The sequence below is a fragment of the Ovis aries genome, chromosome 1 (genome assembly GCF_016772045.2).
Source record: "Ovis aries strain OAR_USU_Benz2616 breed Rambouillet chromosome 1, ARS-UI_Ramb_v3.0, whole genome shotgun sequence".
NCBI classification, from domain to species: domain Eukaryota; kingdom Metazoa; phylum Chordata; class Mammalia; order Artiodactyla; family Bovidae; genus Ovis; species Ovis aries.
In genome coordinates this window covers 22,524,194-22,540,683 of record NC_056054.1, presented here as the reverse complement: position 1 = coordinate 22,540,683, position 16,490 = coordinate 22,524,194, and the positions used below count along the sequence as shown (strand labels likewise).

At 49.5% G+C, this 16,490-nt stretch overlaps 1 long non-coding RNA gene across 1 annotated transcript; it reads right to left on the bottom strand.

The window, feature by feature from the left end:
* Positions 1 to 811: 811 nt before the first annotated feature.
* LOC132657883 (uncharacterized) lies at positions 812 to 13,006 on the bottom strand. The gene is made up of 2 exons (XR_009596655.1): positions 3,868 to 13,006; positions 812 to 3,527 (listed from the first exon to the last, which is right to left on the bottom strand). It is a non-coding gene; the product is annotated as an uncharacterized LOC132657883 (long non-coding RNA).
* Between the last annotated feature and the right edge of the window lie 3,484 nt (positions 13,007 to 16,490).

The window sequence follows — 16,490 nt, the reverse complement described above, 5'->3', positions numbered from 1 at the left end:
GTAAAGAACCCCACCTGCCATTGCAGGACACGTAAGAGACACAGGTTCAATCCCTGGGTCGGGAAGATCCCCTGGAGGAGAGCCTGGCAACCCACTCCAGTATTCTTGCCTGGTGCATCCCTAGACAGAGGAGCCTGGCAGGCTACAGTCCTGGGGTCGGGAAGAGTCGGACACGACTGAAGTGACTTAGCACCCATGCACACATTATTTTCCAGGTTTGTTATGTTGTAGCATATGTCATAATTTTGTTCTTTTTTAAGGATGAATAATATTCCATTTTAGCATCACAAATTCAATGGACATGAACTTGGGCAAACTCTGGGAGATGGTGAGGGACAAGGAAGCTTGGCGTGCTGTAGTCCATGGGGTCATGAAGAGTTGGAATGACTTGGCAACTTAAAAATAACAACAAAAAAATATATCCCATTTTACAGGCATGTCACATTTTGCTTATCCATTCGTCTGCTGATGGACATTTGGTTTTGTTGTCTAGTTGCTAAGTCATGTCTGACTCTTGCAAACCCACGCCCTGTAGCCCGCTAGGCTCCTCTGTCCTTGGGATTTCTCAGATAAGAATACTGAAGTGGGTTTCCACTCCCTTCTCCAGGGGATCTTCCTGACCCGAGGATCGGACCTATGTCTCCTGAATTGACAGGCAGATTCTTTTACCACTGAACCACCTGGGAAGCCTGGATTGCTTCTGCCTTTTAGCTGTTGTGAATGGTGCTGCTATGAGCATTGGTATACAAGTGTTCTAGTTCCTGCTTTCAATGTTTTGGAGTCTATTCTGACAAGTGGACTTGCTGGATCATACAGTTACTTGTACTTTTAATATTTAAAGGAACTGCCATTCTGTTTTCCACAGCAGCGGCACCATTTTACATTTCCACCAGGGATGACAGATGGTCTTCAAGGAGGAGGTGAAAGGAGTGTCCAGTGGTCTCCCAGGGTGCCTTTGTGGAGACTTTCCTCAAAGCAGTGGAACCAGTGCAGTAAAAACTGAGGCAAGCCCAGAGGATGTGTTTCAGGCGTGGAGGGAACTGGAGCTCCACAGACAAGGGGTGGAAGGGCGCAGAGCTTGGGGTCTGGTGAGAAGACCACTGTTGTGCGTCCACCATTCTGCCTGGGAGCAGAGGGGGCTGCCTCGGAGTCAGGGTGAAGTCCAGGCAGAGTGTTCCAGGCAGATCAGATCCATCTTAATACGAGGAAGACTTTCTGAGTGTCAGAGCTTTCCAGCATGTGAGTGGGGAGCGCTCCATCCTTGGAGGTGTGAAAGGAGCCACAGAGGCCCTTTGGAACAGGAGGCTGAAGGGCATTGGAGGTCAGCTGAGAGCCTCCGGAGCCTATAGAGCAGTGTGTTCTGAACATTTGGGATTTCAGAAGTCTGTGGCTGGATTCCCTTTGCAGGCAAAGTCTCTGTAACTGGCTATTCCTGCCCATCCCGATAGTCCTGCCCCAGCCTCTCTGAGGCCCCTGCACCGGCACAGACATTGCTCAGTCCCAGCCAGGGTGAGCTTCATTCTCATTTGCTGATGAGCATATTATATGATACCCTAAGCTTCTAAGTTTCTGTGGCTCCTGTCTGCCTTTGCAATTAGAACAGTCCTGTGTGCATGCAAAGCAGGGAAGCAGTGCAAAGATGACCAAGGGGCACGACCTTTCCTGTTCAGCCCACTCTCCTGCCGCCAGCCCCTTACCTAGGCTCAGAGCTGACCTTACTTCTCTACTCAGCATTAGACTTTCGGCCCTGGCCTTGCTTTCCCCTGCGCTCTTCTCTCCTTCCAACCGTTCATCTTGTGCTCCTGGCTAGACTCACTTCCTGGGACACCATCTCTGAGTCTCTCTACCTACACAAATCCCACCATGTTTCTATGGCTCATCCAGGTTTCCTTTCCTATAGAAAGCTCACAAAGATCTCCTTCTTCCAGAAGGCTCTGTTTGCCAGGACACTGGTTCAGGCAGTCCTTCATATAAGTTTCTTATTAAGCACCCATTGGGCACCTGGAGTGTTTCATACGCTGGGGACACATCAATAAAGAGGAGAACAGCTCTGCTATCGCTGAGCTGCTGCTGCAGCAGGAGGCATGGAAAATAAATAGGGAAATACACGAAGTCACTTATATAGGGATGATCGCTGCAAAGACAATAAACGGCTGACATAAGGGAGGTTACTCTGGAGAGAATGGTCAGGGAAGCTCTCTCTAGGAAGTGATTTGAGCCAAGACCTGAATTATGAAAACAGTCAACTGTGAGAGAGAGGCTGGGGTTGGGGAGCCTTGCAGGGACAGATGAAGGCAATCCTAAATAACCTCAGTTTGTTCAGGAACAAGAAGGCAGTCACTGTGGCTGGAACATGGAGAAAAGGTGGGGAATGGATGATGTGACAGTAGAGAGACAGGCAGGGGAGGTGAGGTCAGCCACAGTACGGATCGCAGTGGGCAGCCATCGAGGGTCTTGAGCACGAGGCACGTCTGACCTATGATGCATGAAAGATCACCCTGGCTGCTGCAGACAGAACAGCTTGTGGTAAGAAAACATTAGAAGCAGGCAGACCAGTTAGGAGCCTACCAGAGTAGACCAGGCAGGGGATGATGGTGGCTTGGAGGTGGGAGTTGGCAGTGCAGACAATAAGGAGTCAGGTTTGAGATATGTTTTGAAGGTACAACTGCCCAGGAATTGGGAGATGGAAAACCTGACGGAGAAGTGTCACCTTCTTTGTTGGGCTGCGGGGTTAGAGAGAAGAATGAGGAGTTCTCCAGATGAAGAGAAAAGAACATTCCAGGCAGTATTTGTTAAAGATTCAGAAGCGAAAGAGTGGCTGGTGCTTTCAGGATGATGGTTATGAATGGTATGAACTGAGTTTTCAAAAATGACACGTAAGAAATAGGACAGATAAATGCATAAGGGTGTTGAGCATGGGAAGGGTTTAAGCTCCATTTGTTGCAGGTAATAGAGAGCTACTGAAGCTGCGAGCACATGAGAGTTGCTCAAAATACATTCACATAAGAACCACATGTGGGAGCCCCAGAATTGATGTACAGAAAATGCTTTCACAGGTATTTCAAGGGACCCTGTAGAAACAGCATGGTGTTTGGCAACTGTAGATTCTTGTCTCTGCCTGCCAAAGGCAACTTGTGCCCAGATTGGGCTCTTTTCCAGGATGCAGTCTGCCTATGAGTTCTGTGGGCATAAAGATACCTGTGAGACACAGCCAGGTGGCCAGAGGCAGGAAGACAAGCCTCTGGCTATGCCTCCCAACTAGCCTTCACTGTCCTTCTAGACCTCAGCAGCCCATGCCCAGCCTTATCCAAAGATAGGGCAAGCCCAATCCATGTACCTGTGGCATTTCTACCAGCCAGTACAAAGAGAAGCTTCTGGATATAATTCCTCAGGGACATTCGTTTATCACTCCAGCTTGCCCAAGATTTTAGAGAGACATCAATGTATTCCCTGCAGCCACAGTTCAGTCTCCAAGAAGCTGTCTGACACTAGGCCAACACCTCGCTCTGGGCCTCAGTTTCCCTGTCCTGAAAGTGAAAAGAATGGGCTTAGTGACCCAACATGTTCTCCATCCTTGGAACCCTCTGTTTGCTTTTCTCCCTTCCTGCTCCCCACCCACTGGCATGTCTGCTCCTCACGCAGGGAACAAAGCCACAGTGTTTCAAAGGAGCCTGGTCCATGGTTGGTCTCAGTCCCGGGGGCCAAGAGGCCCAGTTGGATTTCACTGAAGGGAAATCAGAACCCTGTAAGGCCTGCCATGCCCATGCCTTCTGGAAAGTGTTTGCAAAGCCTGAATTCCCAGCCCACACACTGGGGTAAGCCATCCTCCCTTTGAAACCTAAGCAAGTTTCAGGAAGAGCCATTTACCTGTCACATGGTTTTCATAATTTCCCTGGCACCTTCGCTAATCATTGAAGTGGGTGTTGGCAGGCGGAGGGTGACCTCTGGGTCTCACGCGGACGTGCTGGACCGCAGATCACTTGGAGGAGAAGAGCTGGAGCTGAGATCTTACAGGGCCCTCCTGAGGGTGTCCAGCTACAGGGATCTGCTCATGAACATCGGGGGGTCCTGCAGAAGTCCAAGAAGCAAGCTGAATCACAGGAGGTGAAGTGGATGTTGCCTTGGAAAACTGAGTCAGTTAGCATCTGTGAGGCCAGCCCATGGGGTGGAGGGAAGGGTGGAGGGTTGTGGTGCCATCAGAAGATGCTGAGCAGCTCAGGACTTGACAGGGATGCAAAGCACCAGGTAGGTCTGTATACTCTCGAAAATTATACTTCTTCATCCCTTCTCTCAACAGAGATTACTGTGTGAGCTGTACCAGGTACTAGGGGTACAGGGTAGGGCATCCATCCAGTCCTTCCCTGCCCGAAAGATGGACTGACAGGAGACGTGCCTTGTGGTTTCAACTGTAGACATTCAGAAGGGGAGATAAGCATGGCCCTGGGTGACAACCAGGAGGGCTTTCTGGAGGTGGTGACATCTAGTTTCCAGACAAACTAGGTAAGGCCCAAAGAGAAATAATGGCTCCGAGGCACTAGTGGAAAAAGCTTGGACTTTGAACCAAATGGACCTAGTTTCAAGCTGACTCTCTGAGCCTTTGTTTTCTCATCAATAAAATGGAAACTATTATGACAGTTTAGGAGATTAAATGAGTTAGGGAGGAAATATGCCTGGTTCGAAGTGGTGTCTCCTGAAATGGTTGGTTGGTAGAGGTCAGGGTTCAGGGGTTAATACAGAGTCTGGGGAGAAAGCCTCCAGTACAGCTTCCTCCTCAGCTTTGAATGGACTCCTCCCACCTACCCTTGTGACCAAGGTCGGGGAGGTAGGCTCTGGGCCAGTATCCAGGTCCTGGTGGCTTCTTGCCCTGAGCTCCCTGAGGGTGTCAGTATAACAGGCTTCTGTGGGCCCAGTGAATTTCCACAAGTCAGGAGGGCCTCACTCTGAGGCTCACACCTCTGGAACTTGAGCCGTTGGCCAAGTTCAGGCAGTGCAAGGGGAAGGTAAGTGCTGTGTCAGCTGGATTTGGTGGGGAAATGGGCCTCCAGGGTGGAAAAGAAAAATAAAGAAAAGGATTCCTGCTGGAGCTTGCTTGTAGAAAAAGGGAGTTCTAAACGTCCCCTCCTGCCTCCGCTGCCCTAGGTCTTTACTGGAGAGCTAGCTTCAGAATCTGGGCCAGCAAAGATCACTTCCTCCAGGAAGCCTTCTTGGATGGCCCAGTCCCTTTTGAGCTCTCATTCTTTTGACCTTGCGGATTTGAGTGTTTTGGGTACTCACCCTCACAGGCCGAGTACTTGGCGCACAACCAGGCATATTTTGACTCAGATTGAAAGCTTCCACCAGAAAAGAAAAAGATAGAGAGGAGAAAATTCACATTTATTAAGCCCCTTACTGTCTATCTCACCCTGGGCTGTGCATTTTTTATGTCACCTCACTTAAATGTTGCAACAACCTTTCAAGGTAGGGATCACTCTCCATTTTATGTATGAAGAGCTGCTAAGTCGCTTCAGTCATGTCCGACTCTGTGTGACCCCAAAGATGACAGCCCACCAGGCTCCCCCATCCCTGGGATTCTCCAGGCAAGAACACTGGAGTGGGCTGCCATTTCCTTCTCCAATGCATGAAGTTGCTCAGTCATGTCTGACTCCTAGCGACTCCATGGACTGCAGCCTACCAGGCTCCTCCGTCCATGGGATTTTCCAGGTAAGAGTACTGGAGTGGGGTGCCATTGTCTTCTCTGATAAATGAAGAGACTGAAGCTCAAAAAGTCCAAAGATGGGAAACACAAGTCCGCTGGGCTCTGAAGTGTATTTAACTCTGGGTGGGATGGTGGGAGCAAGTGGGAGGGAAGTCCAAGTGAGAGGGGATCTGTGTACATGAAGCTGATTCACTTCATTGCACAGCAGAGACTAACACAACATTGTAGAGCAGTAGTACTAGAAGAAAAAAAAAAACACAGTAGCAACCCACTCTTTAAAAGAGTAATAAAAATTCTAATATCCAAAAGAGGAAAGGTCCTCTGTGGAAAAAGTATGCACTTTGTGGAGAAAGGAGTTTGGGAAATGTTTTGTTAAGCATCCCTCTTGGATCTTCCAACCCACCTCCAACAGTATGTTCCAGGCTCTGAGAAGTCCTGCAGAGAAGATATCTGATTGACTTTACTTAGTCCAACACCCCCTGAGGGACACCTCAGTAACATGACAGTTGTTCACATTCCCCGAGGCCCATGGGCACACACTTTGGGACATGCTATCTAGAAAGCAAAGACTACCAAAGTGGGCATGCTGCTACTGCTAAGTCGCTTCAGTCGTGTCCGACTCTGTGCGACCCCATAGACGGCAGCCCACCAGGCTCCCCCATCCCTGGGATTCTCCAGGCAAGAACACTGGAGTGGGCTGCCATTTCCTTCTCCAATGCATGAAGTTGCTCAGTCATGTCTGACTCCTAGCGACTCCATGGACTGCAGCCTACCAGGCTCCTCCGTCCATGGGATTTTCCAGGTAAGAGTACTGGAGTGGGGTGCCATTGTCTTCTCTGATAAATGAAGAGACTGAAGCTCAAAAAGTCCAAAGATGGGAAACACAAGTCCGCTGGGCTCTGAAGTGTATTTAACTCTGGGTGGGATGGTGGGAGCAAGTGGGAGGGAAGTCCAAGTGAGAGGGGATCTGTGTACATGAAGCTGATTCACTTCATTGCACAGCAGAGACTAACACAACATTGTAGAGCAGTAGTACTAGAAGAAAAAAAAAAACACAGTAGCAACCCACTCTTTAAAAGAGTAATAAAAATTCTAATATCCAAAAGAGGAAAGGTCCTCTGTGGAAAAAGTATGCACTTTGTGGAGAAAGGAGTTTGGGAAATGTTTTGTTAAGCATCCCTCTTGGATCTTCCAACCCACCTCCAACAGTATGTTCCAGGCTCTGAGAAGTCCTGCAGAGAAGATATCTGATTGACTTTACTTAGTCCAACACCCCCTGAGGGACACCTCAGTAACATGACAGTTGTTCACATTCCCCGAGGCCCATGGGCACACACTTTGGGACATGCTATCTAGAAAGCAAAGACTACCAAAGTGGGCATGCTGCTACTGCTAAGTCGCTTCAGTCGTGTCCGACTCTGTGCGACCCCATAGACGGCAGCCCACCAGGCTCCCCCGTCCCTGGGATTCTCCAGGCAAGAACACTGGAGTGGGTTGCCATTTCCTTCTCCAGTGCATGAAAGTGAAAAGTGAAAGGGAAGTCGCTCAGTCGTGTCCGACTCTTAGCGACCCCATGGACTGCAGCCTACCAGGCTCCTCTATCCATGGGATTTTCCAGGCAAGAGTACTGGAGTGGGGTGCCATTGCCTTCTCCAAAAGTGGGCATACTCGAGAGCAAGTTCTCCGAGCTGGACTCGAAAGCTGAATTAGACCTGGGGCAGGGAGGAGGGGTGAAGAAGGAAGGGCATAGCTTCTGGGAGTGAGTACCATGAGGGTCTGGATGGGGAGGCCACAGCCTCAGGTGAAACCCAGAACCTAAGTACCCAAACTGTTAACACCTTTGACCACAGAAGTCTGTCTTTAAAGCCAGAAGCCTGGAGAGACACTAGTCACGCTCTCAGCCATTGCAGGCAGGGGGCAGCAGTTGAAATGAGTAAGAGTCTGTCTCTGCTGTGTAAGGTTACGGGCAAAAAGCTTCAGTCAAACTTCGGTCAGGTCATCAGTAGAAGATCTAACTTGTCTCCTAAAATCACATGCATGGTCCTGCCACAGCACTTTGCTCATGTTCCACACCATGAGATGCCCTCCTTCCTGTTCAGCTTCACCTTCCCAGCATCCACCAGGCAGCGCATCTGTCGAGAAGACCTTGAAGACGTCGTGCTCTCTGCCTTCTCCAGCATCAGGAAGCCCTGATGCATGTCTGCTCCTAAAGGAGATGCTGGTGACGTCAGAGACTTCTGATCAACATCAGGACCTAAAATCTTGGTTAGAAGATGAGGCAAAGAAGTGGTCCTGCTGAATTCTGCCCCAGATTGATCGCCCCTGGAGTACTCTCCACTGGCTGGCCACTGCACAGCCAGAAACAGGGGTGTGTCCACGTGTGGATAGCCCATGTGGGAGACCCCTGGAAACTATCAGGTGAGGCATAGGTGAAGGAAAGAGGTTGGAGTTAATTTATAGATGGGAGTGCAACCCAAATCTTCAAGCAATACCTCACACCTGTCTAGAGCAGGGCTTCTCCAAACGTGTCCCCGAACCAGCAGCACTGGCATCTCTTGGGAATAAGTTAGAAATACAAATTCTTGCACACCACCCCTTCCAGACCAACTGAGTCAGGAGCTCAGAAAGGAGCCCAGTGAAGAGTTCTGATAAGGCCTCCGGGTGATGCTGACGCACTCTAAATTTTGAGAACCGATGACCTGCGATTCTTCTTGTTATAAGAATCACTCCTCCAGAAAACAGTGTTACTCTCCTTTGCTGTGGAAAGCAGCTCAGAGAGGACATTTGTTCCATCTGAGGATCCATGGCAGATAAACTGCAGACTGGGGCTCCCAGTCCAAGGCATTTTCAAGCCTCTCAGCAGCTGCGTATCTAAGGTAGTAAGAGTGCTGGTTGCCTCGGCCCCAGAGAAAGCCTTAATTGGCTCATTAATAGATGTGATTAGAAGGAATGGAGAAGCCGTTATCTTTGAAGTCCCCAGGCTGTGATACAAGCTCATGCAGGGAGCTTGCTGTAGCTAATTAAAGCTGAGCTGTGTTTCCTGTCAAGAGCCCAGAGTGTTAATGGCTTCAAGCGAGGAAGATCAAGCTTCCACTTCCATTCAGGGGTAATGGATAGAACCAGCAGAATGCAGAGAAGAAAGGGCCTTGTAAAGGCACAGAGCCCCTGGGCCCTCTTCTGAAGTATGTGCCCAAAGAGAAAATGCTGGCTTTAGGGGATCTGGGGGACCCTGGATTCCCCCCAGAGACAACCCAGCCTGTCATTGTCTTCATTCTTTTGTTTTATGATTTTTGAGCATTTCAGCCTCTGGTCTCTAATCGCACCTGCTCAGGTGTGTGTGAATTGGAAGTGGTGAGGGAGGGCTAGGTGACAGTCCCGGTGGTAACAGAATCTCAGGGGCTGTGAAGGTTCTGGTCCCAAAAGTCGTATCTATGATCAGCGTCCACTGCTATAACCAGGACTATCTGATCGATCACCTTTTCTCAAGTCCTTACGAAGTGCCAGATACAAGCTGATGATGTTTTACAAGAGCTCGTACGATGCCCTCAGTGACCCTACCAAATATGCAGGAGACACAGGTGCATCAGGTAAGCGACTTGCCTGAAGACAGAGCCGACTCAAAATCCCCTGTTCCTAACCAGCAAGATAACCAAACCTTCTCTACCCCTGAGCTTTCTTTCTTGGGGCTCGGAGTCATTTCAAGCTGGGAATGCTAATGATGCTATCCCACCTTCCACCTGGTGAGGGGAACTGGGACCCCCATCCTTTCATCTCCTTCTCCCCACCACCCCCTCCACTTCAGGGGAGCTGACTGAGGACGGAACGTTTCCTGAGAACACCTTGTGGTTAAGTTAGGAAGTCAGATTAGACCCCAGCTGGTGGATATGAGCACAGAGCCGATATTTCTGAACCAAGAATCAAGATAGGTGATATTGAGAATGGCCTAGTCTTATCTGATTGATTTCTCTGAAAAGTTTGATGAAAGCAATCAAATCATAGAAAGTCTATGAGCAGATATAGCCTTTAGTGAAACTATTATTACATAAATATGAGTACAAAAACCAACCCCAAGTCGATATTTCCATTCAAATAAGACCCAGGTAGTTTAAATAAGAACTAAAACTGGATACCCAGCAGGTGATCAGTGCAATTCCCCAGGAACCCATCTTTGTGCAGGGGTCCTGGTTCGATACCTGGTCAGGGAACTAGATCCCACATGCGGCAACTAAGACCTGGAGCAGCCAACAATTAAATATATATATTTTTTAATGAATGATCAAGAGAACAAAGAACTTGCATCTCAACAAATTGCCTCAGAAACATTCCTTTCTTGGCAGAGAGAGGGTTAACCTGTTTGCATGCACCTACCTCTCCCTGGCTCAGCCCCCTCTCCGCAGAAACCTCAATCAAATTAGAAGGAGGCCTAGGTCAGAGGGTAGAGCTAGGGCAGGGCCAAGCTGAGAGCCCTGGCAGGGTGGAGGGGGCAGGACAGGGCCACATGAGCATCGTCACTCAGGACCCCTCCACAGAGTTGGCTTAGGGGGAGTGTCCCCAGCTCCCCCTGCTGCTGAGCAGCTCAAGCTTACCTTGGTGTGCTAAGTTCCTCAGAGGTCTGTAGGTCCTTGGCCCAGCTATAGAGGTTAGCACAGCAGAGAGGAGAAAACACACAGAGAAGCCCTGGCTCCTTTCCTGATGTTGCTGCCCCCTCCACATGTCCCCCACCCCACAAAACAGGGCAACAATAAGGATGCCAGCTCCAGGGCGTGGTTGGGCTATGGGGCACAATGACCACTGGGACAGCCGGGGGGAACGGCTATGGGTACTGTTAGGTGGCGCGTTGCTCATAACGGCTTCCATAAAATCAGAAAGAGATGCTGAACGTGGAGAGGAAAACAGACCAAACCATGCTTTCTTGCCCTCCCCACCTGGCTCCCGTCCTCCTCCTGCAATTGATGGGAGCAGCCTGGTGCAGCAAAGAGTGGGTGCTCACTATCAGCAGGGACCACACACGGCCCACTTCCCGAGACTCACGCCTCAACAGACCCTGGGCTGGTAGACACGTGAGCGCACATTACTTCTCTAATTTTCACTGCCAATCTTCAGAGATGGGATTGACTCCATGGAAAAGATGGGGAAGTTGAGACCAGGGAGACACAAAGATGTAAAACCATGAACAATCAGCTGGTCCCAAATTTCGAGGCTGAGGCAGACTAGAAACCCAGGACTTCATGCCCCCGCACTCTACTGCCGTCTCCCCCAAAGCCTTCTGGCTCCATCTCGGCCTCTAGCTTGTCCTGTTTCATTGGGCAAGTGCTTCCTGCTGTGCCTGCTAAAGTCCTACCCCTCTTCAAGGTGCTGCTTGCTCAGCCACAGTGGCTTGGTCAGGTGCCCCATCTCTCCATGACCACTGGAACTGTGATGCCATTTCCGCTATAGTCAGAACTGGGATAGCAGCAGGGGTTGAAACCTGCCTTCTTCTGGAAAGGGTGGTGTGAGCCTGGGCCTCTCCTCCCAGACTGAGACCTATGGGGAAACAGAGCCTGTATTCTATCAGCAATATGCTCCCCTACACCACCCAACCACACAGCCTAGTTCAGAGTCTTGTGCAAAAGAGGGAGGAAACAGATGTGTCTAGTCAAGTGTCCCTTCTCCAGGCCAGTTTCCTCACTAAATGCCGGATGAGTTGGACTAAATTAATGGTTCAAAAAGGCCAGCATATACGCCTTATACAACCCACCTGACCCCATTGCCTCTCTGTCCGTATCTCCTCTATTCCAGCAACACTGACCTCCTAGTGCTCCCTTCAAGACAATAGTCAGCCCTGCTTCAGGGACTTTGCACTTGCGACTCCACCCGAGGGGTCTTCCTCCAGATTTCCCTATGGCTTCCTCCTCCAGAGCTTTTAAAAACACAATTTGAAGTTGTGCCGCCTTCTGCCTTCTTGGACTCTCTCATCTACTTTCTTTTTCTCCATCGTGTTTATCAATGACTTACATTTTTAAGTAATGCTGGGCTGCTCAGCTAGCTACCTCAAAAACTCCCAGGCCAGCTAAGTCTGGAGCTCAAGGGTGGGGACCATTTGTACTGTACAAAATCTCTTCTCTAGGTATTTCAGATGCACAAGCAGGGTTGGGAACAGCTGTAAAAACAAAAACACAGAACACTGGAAAAAACTAAGATCCCCCGTCCCCAGCTGGGACAGGGCTTGAGTTGACCAAGACTCAGCCTCAACTCTGGTTTTCATTCCACCCCTACCCTCCACCAAGCATCCATGCCCCCTCACAAATACACAGAGCGCTGCCGGTCTCTGATCATAGCAGCCCTTTGGTATTTCTGTTCAGCTTTTCTCATGCTCTCTCCCTCCCTCTAACTTTCCTCTCCAGTGCTTTGAACTCATTTTCTAAGTACCACCTGATACCACCTGCTCTTGAGCAATCTGTTACCCCCTCCACCAACCCCACCCCTGCCAAGAGTCCCTACGCCCTCCTCTGCACTCAGAGGAGCATGCACGTATCTTTGATAAAGGACTCATCGCACCATCTTGTCAATTTTTCCAATGTGTGTCCTTCCCTGTTGACCATGACTTTGAAGAAGGCCACAGTGGAATCTCATCTGTCGACATTCCCAGTATCTAGCAGAGTACCTGACACACTGGGTGCTTCCTAAACATGGGAGTAGGTGCCCCAGGGACTGGACAGCTGCTTAAGCACTTGCATGCTTGGAAAAGGGAATAGAGTGGGTACAATTTGTCTTCAAACAGTCCCACCATTTTCCAGCTTCATCTCAGCACAGCTGACCATGGACTACTTTCAGTTCAAGCCTGCTATTAGGACAGACCCTGACATCAATCTCATACCCACCTGTCGGTGAAAGCACCCTCTTCCCCCGCCCCTGCCTTCCTAGAGTGCCTGGCTCTGTTTCCAGGGGGAATCCAAGCCTTCTGCCACAAAGGTTCTAGACACGGAAACAGCACTCAGGAGATCTTGCGTTCCTGGGAAGGACTTCCTCTTAGCTCCCCCAAGTCAGATGACAGGCATTCAGCCCTCTGCACCACGGGATATAACGAGATTTACCTCCAATGGTGCTCCAAACAGAAAGGAAAGACATCACATGCTCTGAAGCAACAGGACAGCTCCACAGTTTGGCGTGAACTATCAGAGATCACTGTGTATGGCCTCTTAACTCTTCAGATGGATGAAGACCCCGAATGGTTCAGGACACTTGCTAAGGTCACTGGGACTTGGTGGGACTCAACCCCTTTCTGTGGGGGGTTCTCATCCTGCCATCCTTCCCATCTCTCGCCCCTCGCCTGCCAGAGAACGGCTGGACTTCCTTTTAACGAGAGCCCTGATTTACGTCGGCTGGGCCCAATTAGCACCAAGCTCTTTCGGGCCGCCAAGTGCCCCGCCGGCCAGCAGCTGAGGCCTGTCTGGCAGGACATACTTGGATGATGAAGCCATGCTGCGTGCTAAACTCGGCGCAGGAAAGAGCAGCTCGACTTGGACGCCCACCAAAGGCTGCCAGGCTTGGCTCCTGCCCATGAGTTGGGCAACCAGGCTGTCTGGCAGGGGATGAGGGCCATGCTTCCCAGGCAAGAGGGGCGAGGCTGGCCGGGGAGAGCACGCGCCCTGGCGGGACGCCCTTCCTGGGGCTTGGCAGGGCCCAGTCAGGGTGGGTGGTGGGAGCCCTGAACCGGGAGCCAGGAGACCTGGACTCAGACGAAGGTCCTCCCCCAGCTCCTTCCTGGGTGACCCAGGTACACTGTGCCTCAGCTCCTCCTCTGTAAAGTGGGAAAGACTTCCATGTCTGCCTCAGGAAACACATGAGGAACATAGCAGATGCCAAAAAAGCACCCGTTGTCTTTAAGCCTCAGTTTCCTCATCCATAAAATGGGAGAAGCGTGGTGCCTCCCTCCCAGAGCTGGAGTGAGGATTGATAAGTAGTGCTTGACGCGGATGAAGGCTATAACTTGGCCAGGACTTAACCCCTTGTATGATTAGTGTTACATCCGGGCCGCCGTTCCGCCTCTCTGATGTTTAGTTTTCTAATAGGCCTTCTTTACACGGGTTGGTATGAAAATCAGATTCAGGCACCGAGGTCCAGAAAGAATCGGCAGCTTCTGTAAGTTGGTACAACTGAGAATTGGTAGCTCTGGGTTCTGAATGTCAATCTGTGAGTCTGTGTTTCATCTCTAGTGCCAATATCCGCTCACGCCCCACCCACTGGCTTTCAGATTGACTTTTGGTGGTGGAAGTGCAGCTCAGAGCTGGCATGGAGAGGCCTAAAGTCCCAACAGGTGCAGCCCTGGGTGCCCCCCACCCATCAGATCAGCCCTATTATTGAGGGTAGCACTTCTAAAAAGCCCAACATTCCAGGAAAAGAGACTAAGCCAGAAAGCAAGACAGGACTGGCCTGACCAGCCCGGACACCATGACCATGGGCTCCGAGCGCTGTCCTGGACTGCCCACGTGGACGCCTGGCCTCGGCCACTCTTGTTACAGCCTTCTTCTTCAACTGTCCTAGGTCCTCCCTGCAGTACACAACAGAAGCTCAGACTGGGGAAGAGACACTTGATTTTAATCTCAATTCTGCCACTGACTTTAAAAGACTTTGGGTATGCACTTTTAAGTCTGGGAGAGACACGCAGGGGAGAAGGGGAGGGTGGGATGAATCAGGAGAGTAGCGTTGGCATCTATATACTACTATGCGTCAAATAGACAGCTAGCAGGAAGCTGCTGTATAACACAGAGAGCTCAGCCCGGCGTCTGTGATGACCTGGGGGGGGGGGGGATGGGGATGTGTGGGAGGGAGGCTCAAGAGGGAGGGGATCTATGTGTAGGTATATCTGATTCCCTTTGCTCTACTGCAGAAACTAATGCCATGTTGTAAAACAATTATTCTCCAATTTAAAAAATTAACTTCTACTAACCAAAGAATAAAAGATATTTGGGGGCCTGAGCACCTTTCTGAAAAACGGCAATACCAGGTAAACAGATGACTGTGGACGCCTTTCTCACAATAGGATCTTTTTGGTCTTATAGACTCTCGGGTGGTGAGATGACTGACTCCTCTGTGCTTTATGCTTCCTTCTGTTTTTCCAATATCTCTTCCTTAAATAAAAACAAACAACCCCTACTTCATCTGTTAATGTCTCTGGGATATCCAGCTGGGGGATAAAGAATGCAAGGAAGATGGCTGTGAAGTCCAGATAAATCTGCAGCTCTTTGTCTCCACTTGGAGGAGGAGAGACCAAGGCCCTCGCCAAGCCCTGTGAACATGAGAGCCTGCAACTCCCAGAGAAGTAAACACGCTTCAGGGCAAGAGGGGAGCCAACAGACATCAATAAGCTCAGAGGGACTAGAGAGGCTTTTGAATCTTTAGGCAGAGTGTTCATTCATTTGGGGGATGTTATGTATTATTAGATCCCAACCTGGTCTAGATAAATTACAAGATGCCCGTGAAATGCCTTAAGTTTCTGTCCCAAACCTGTCGCCATGCCCCCATCCTCTTTCCTTCTGAGGAGCTCCAGGTCTCTTGATTTATTCTAATTCCACCCCATACACAGCCTCCACCCCGGTGCTGAGCATGCAGAAGGCACTCAATAGAAGCTCCATCCATGATCCTCAACCCATGCTGATTGGGGCCCCAAGTAGAGTCTGTAAAGATGTGATCACCAGGAGTTAGTTCTGATTTGAGTAGGTGGCAGGTGCCCACTTTGGCTAAACTCATGTCCATTGCAGTCCATGGATTCCAGGAAGGATGGTCAGCTCAGCTGTGATTCATTCCAGCCACACAGCCTCTGGGTGTGACCTCAGATAGGTGGTGAAATGTATGAACATTCAGATCACGGACTTCAGGACACCCTGATCCAATCAGCTTATAAACGAATACACGTCTGTTTATTAACCAGCAGATGGTGTCTTTCTGATCTCCCAACTGCTGGGTGTGGGTAGCCCAGAGGAGCTGAGACAGAAGGAAAAGATATGTGAGAATGGAAAGCACAATAGTTTATGAAAATGTTAGTCACTGGATGTGGAAAACAAAGGTCAAAGACAGAAAGCAAATTTAACTCTTGGTGTTATCATACAAAATGATACACTTATATTTCCTCACTCCATAGAAATCTCTTACTTTCCTAGACTCAAATTTCATATTCATCACAGCCTCATCAAATAAGCCTTATCATGCCCACTTTTTAGATAAGGAAATTGAGTCAGTGAGGACTGAGATGGCTTTCTCCAGCATCTTGTTAACAAAAAGACTAAAAACAGTGCTATATTTTTGAATCGTAGAAGGCCATCAATTTGACCAATTTCCTTCCAGAGTGAAGATGATGTAAAAAAGAATTCTAAAAGATTATGAGTCATAAAACTTCCTTCCAAAGTGTCTTTGTTGTTATTATTTAGTTGCTATGTCTTGTTCGACTCTTTTGTGACCCCATGGACTGCAGCCTACTAGGCTCCTCTGTCCATGGGATTCTCCAGGCAAGAACACTGCAGTGGGTTGCCATTTCCTTCTCCAGGGGATCTTCCTGACCCAAGGATCGAACTCACATCTCTAGCATTGGCAAGAAGATTCTTTACCACTTGGCCTTACAAAAATAAGCCTATGGCAATTTTCCTCTGAAAGACCTTTCCTCTCTCTAATTTTACTTCAAATGACTCTTTGGTTTCTATTCTTAATCCTTCTCTCTCTTTTCTTATTTTATACACTTTTTCTAAGTGGTCTTACTTACATAATGAGTTTCAGTGTATCTTCTCATCTGTCCTTCTCCAGCATGAATTCTACTCCTGAG